The following is a 4,624-nucleotide window of genomic DNA, read 5'->3' as shown; positions in this document are numbered from 1 at the left end:
TACAGCTTCCCATTTCTTATTGAATCTAAGGTTTCTGTATATATTTTAGATGTAACTTATTGCATACATGATTTCCAAGATTTTCTTCCAGTTTGTGATTTTGTCTTCAGAAGATAAGAATTTTGACATTTTGGTATGAGTTCCATAAATTCAGCTCTTAGTGAATTTTGCTTTTCTGTAATGTCCAGTGTCAGTCCTACCCTACACTTTGTGTTTTATCTATTTTCTGTCTGTCTCCATCTTTCCCTTCCGCCCTCCATCTTTTTCTTTCTGTCTTTCTACATGTATTTTCATGTGAACACATGAGGGTGATGCTTCTTTGTGTAGTGAATGTGCATGTGTAGGAGTGAGTGTTTGCCCACCTGTGCATTTGCAGACATCAGAGGGAGATGTCAGGGTTCCTGCTCTGTCATGCTTTGCCTGTGCCCTTGAAGCATAGTCTCTCACTGGGTCTAGAGCATGGCTGCCACCTTGCAGCCCCAGTGATCCTTCTGTGTCTGTCTGTTGGGATGCTGTTGTTCCATACACATATCACCATTCTTGGCTTCTGTGAATGTGGGTTTGGGGATCTGAACTCGGGTCTTCATGTTGACTTCACTTTGCTTCCCTGCTAACCCATCCCTGCAACCCCGTTTGTGGCTAATTTCTGTACTTCTCAGGTAGAAGGTGAAAGTTACTGTATCTTGTGGTTCTTCCTTTGTTTCTGTAAATTTATTGCCATTCTTTTTTTTTTTTTAAAGAGATTTTTACATACCAAAAAATATGGAACGTTTCACGAATTTGCGTGTCATCCTTGCGCAGGGGCCATACTAGTCTTCTCTGTATTGTTCCAATTTTAGTATGTGTGCTGCCGAAGCGAGCACACTCTATTGCCATTCTCCTCTTAGGTTTTCTCTAACTAACAGTTTTACCTCTGCTTTTTGGACTTTCTCTTTTTCGTTTCTTATATGCTGTTTGCAACTGGTTGAATTTCTGACTTCTTGGTGTTTATTGTTCACGTTTGGAAATTTTTTTGCTCTTCATTTCTTCAAAATATTTCCACTGCATCTTCTGTCTTTGGACCTTCCAGTTTATACTCCTTGAATTTGAGACAGCTTAGCATTTTACTGAGTAAACTTTTAGAGGAAATTCTCCATGAAGGGTTTTTTTGGGTGGTGGTGGTGGTAGTGGTTAAGTACCAGTTCGTGCGTGGAGCTGAGAGGCCTGCTGGTCCCATTAGGCTGAGTGTTTCCCAGATTTGAGTAGACTGCATAGCAGCTAGGGTTTTTGTCATTCCACATTGCCATCCACTATGCAGGATCTTATTTCAGCCTCTACACAAAATATTAGGGAAGAAATCTGCAAACATATTACATATAAAAGTGGAAATCTGGTTTTTGTTGTTGTTGGATTCATTGATTAGTGTTTTATTCCTTGACATAAACACCCTTCTATGTTTTAGTACCTGCAGATTTAATCAATAAGGACAAGACCAGAATTACATGCTCCAGTACGAAGAGAGCCTTAATTTATTAATAGCAATTGTTTATTGAGAGTTACTTCATTTCTTGAAATACTTCATACTTAGGCATTTTTCATAGGTTGTTAACACTTTATAGCTATGTTTTCTTCTTACCATTTCTCTATTTATTCCAAGATGCTTCGCTTTCTTTTTCTTTTTGTGATTTCGTCTCTTTATGTAGGCCAGGATGGCTTCAAACTTCTACTTCTACCATAGCCTCCTTCATAGATAGTGTTATAGACATATGCCACCAGGCCTAGCTTAGCTACCTTAAAATTAAGGTTACAGAAGTGCCTATCTGTTACACTTGTGGATTTATACCTAATAACCCTTGTTAAATATTTATTATCTTATTTGAGAGATATACTGTTCTCCCTGTAAAATTATAAATTTCTTCTCTGTTTATTTTTATGTCATTGCATAGGTTGGTGTATAAGGTTTCCATATGTTGGAAAACTGACATTAAGATTTACAGACAAATATGCACACTCTTGAATATCCTCTCTGTCTGGGTTCTGGGGTCTGTTTAACCCTCCCTATCATCTTTGTAGGGTTGCTATTCTAGAGTTCTACTAATACTTCATATTTAATCTTCAGCATAAATCCAGGGAACAGAGCTAATGATGCCCTTCTGTAGTTGTGGGTGAGGGAGGATGTAGCTCAGCCTCCCACGATTCTAGGCCTTGATCTGAGTGCTTTCCTATTGCCTGCCCTCCCATTAGGAGAACCTCAGCATGATTCCCTCATGGCATATCTATGGGTGATTTCTCATATAGAAAACACCTGGACATATATTGAACCACTGTGCCATTTTAATGATTGCGTTCTCAAGTCATATTTGTAGTCTCTGAGTTCCGCCCCAATACCACTTCTGTCACAGAGTTTATAGAGTTACTTAATATATACATGCCACAGGTATTTTTCATAAGTAAAATATAGTGTCTGATTTAAGTGAATTGGTATACATAAAACAGCCAATATTATTTCATCTCCCTCTCTTTAAATAAGAATATAAACAAAACGTACAACAGCACCAATATGGATTACTTTAGATCTAATTTAGGATGCAGTTAATATTTGGAAGTCTAAAATACATTGCTAGGGGTGAGGTACAGTAGTATTTACAGTCGTGAGAATGATAGTAATTACATTTTCATGAGAGGTCTCATTAACTTGAAGCAGAATTAATTGTTAAATAACAATTACTTTTTGAATATTTCTTCCTCTTTTGTTTGGGTAGTATAGGACACTGTATCTATTGGACATATTTGTATTACAATATCTTATATTCTTGGAGGAATGTTTTGACTATTGCAAGTAACATTTTGTATCTATAAACGCACATAACACTCTGTACAGAGAGTACTTAATTTTTTGAGAAGGGTGAGGTATGTTTTTGTTTCTTTTTGTTACTTCATGAGATTTTAAGTAAATAAAACAAAGTTTATATTCATAGACTAGCACAGTTATCCAGAAAAAAGTAATAATTACCTTTTCAACATATACAATAATTCTGTACTAAGTAAAACTATGTGATAGTTTTTGTGATAATTTTTCTAAGGCATGGTCTCAAAGGTCCCAAGCCAGCCCTGTTCTCACTATGAGATGCCTTTCAATATCTGACCTCCTCCCTCCCACATGCTGGGATTGCTGGCATATACCAATGTACTTGGTTTATGAGATGCTCTATTTTAAAGCCATAACTTTATGCATTCTAGGCAAGTAAGTATTTTTCCAAATGAGCTACATCCCCTACCTTCTATAACATTGTTAGAGTCTATTTCACATGTGTTGGGCAGAGGAGTAGATGTGATAATATAACCAGAAGGATGGTAGAACCCCATGAAGTGTGTTAGAAGATATTTAGAAACGATGAAAGACACAGTTGTTTTAACCTAAAAATTATTTCATAAAAGAGTTGAAAATATCCCTTTTAACTTTGGAATGTGAACTAAACAAATCCCAAGTGGTTGTATATTTTTTCTTTATTTACAAGATAAAATGTTGATAGAGTCATAATGTCTTGGAACTTTAAGTTATTTTTTCCTATTTTGCTCATTTATCATTCTTGTCAGCAGATCAAAATGTGATGGGCAGATTATTTCATGAAGCTATGCTTAAACAACAAAATGGGAATGTGCTTACATACATATTGAGGGTGATACAGGTTGTCTTACTTTGCTTTTTACTGCTATGATGAACTTGGGGATGAAAGAGCTTATTTCTTCAGAGCTTCAGTTCATCAGAAGTGGAAGTCTGCCCAGGAACTCAGTCCTGAGGCAGGGACTGAAGCAAAGACCATGAAAGAGTACTGTTTACTGGCTGACTTGCCGTAGATTACTCAGCTTATCCTTTTATACAACCTAGACCACCTGCTTGGGGAGGAATCACTCACAGTGGGCTGGACCCTTCCATATCAATCATTAATCAAGGAAATATCCCACAGACTTGCATGCTGGCCAGTGTGGTGGAGACATTTTCTTAGTTGAGGCTCCCTCTTCCCTGATGACTCCAGCTAATGTTACGTCAAGTTGACAAGAACTAACCAGCACAGAGAATGTATTTCCATTTATACAGATATATTTTTCTTTCTAAATATTATATACTTTCCTAACCCCTACAATAAAAAACTGTGTTCTTTTTATCTGTTGCTAGATTTTCATTCATTAGTTTGTTCCTTTTGAAAAAGAGTTAGTACATTTTAATGACCTTGTTTGTGGACTTGTCATTAAGCACCCTTTCTTCTTAGTTTGTAGTGGGTTGTGCACTTTCAGTGGTAGGGTTGCAGTTGTAAATAGAGCTCTGTAGGAAGGTCACTAGGCAGGAATCCTACTTTTGCATTTTCAACTTGTTTGCTGTATTTTCTCCAAAAAGTCAGTGACTTATCTTCTTCCATCCTCAATTCCTTCTTTTATCTGCATGAACTGGTAATGCCTACATTGTGTTGTGATGGAGTTTTAAGAATCCATTAAGAAAACAAAATGACCTATAAACTATAAACACAACATATTATGTTTGTTAATATTAGATTTTTTTTTTTGTTGTTAGTTTTTCAAGACAGGGTCTCTCTATGTAGCTTTGTGCCTTTCCTGGAACTCATTAGGTAGCCCAGGCTGGCCTCGA

At 36.7% G+C, this 4,624-nt stretch overlaps 1 non-coding gene across 1 annotated transcript; it reads right to left on the bottom strand.

The window, feature by feature from the left end:
• Window positions 1-756: 756 nt before the first annotated feature.
• Window positions 757-863, bottom strand: LOC131896238 (U6 spliceosomal RNA). Its single transcript, XR_009375399.1, has one exon. It is a non-coding gene; the product is annotated as a U6 spliceosomal RNA (small nuclear RNA).
• Window positions 864-4,624: the final 3,761 nt, after the last annotated feature.

The sequence above is a fragment of the Peromyscus eremicus genome, chromosome 19, assembly GCF_949786415.1.
Source record: "Peromyscus eremicus chromosome 19, PerEre_H2_v1, whole genome shotgun sequence".
In the NCBI taxonomy this organism is placed as follows: domain Eukaryota; kingdom Metazoa; phylum Chordata; class Mammalia; order Rodentia; family Cricetidae; genus Peromyscus; species Peromyscus eremicus.
Note: the sequence above shows the minus strand (reverse complement) of the source record. Positions and strands in the feature narration are given on the sequence as shown.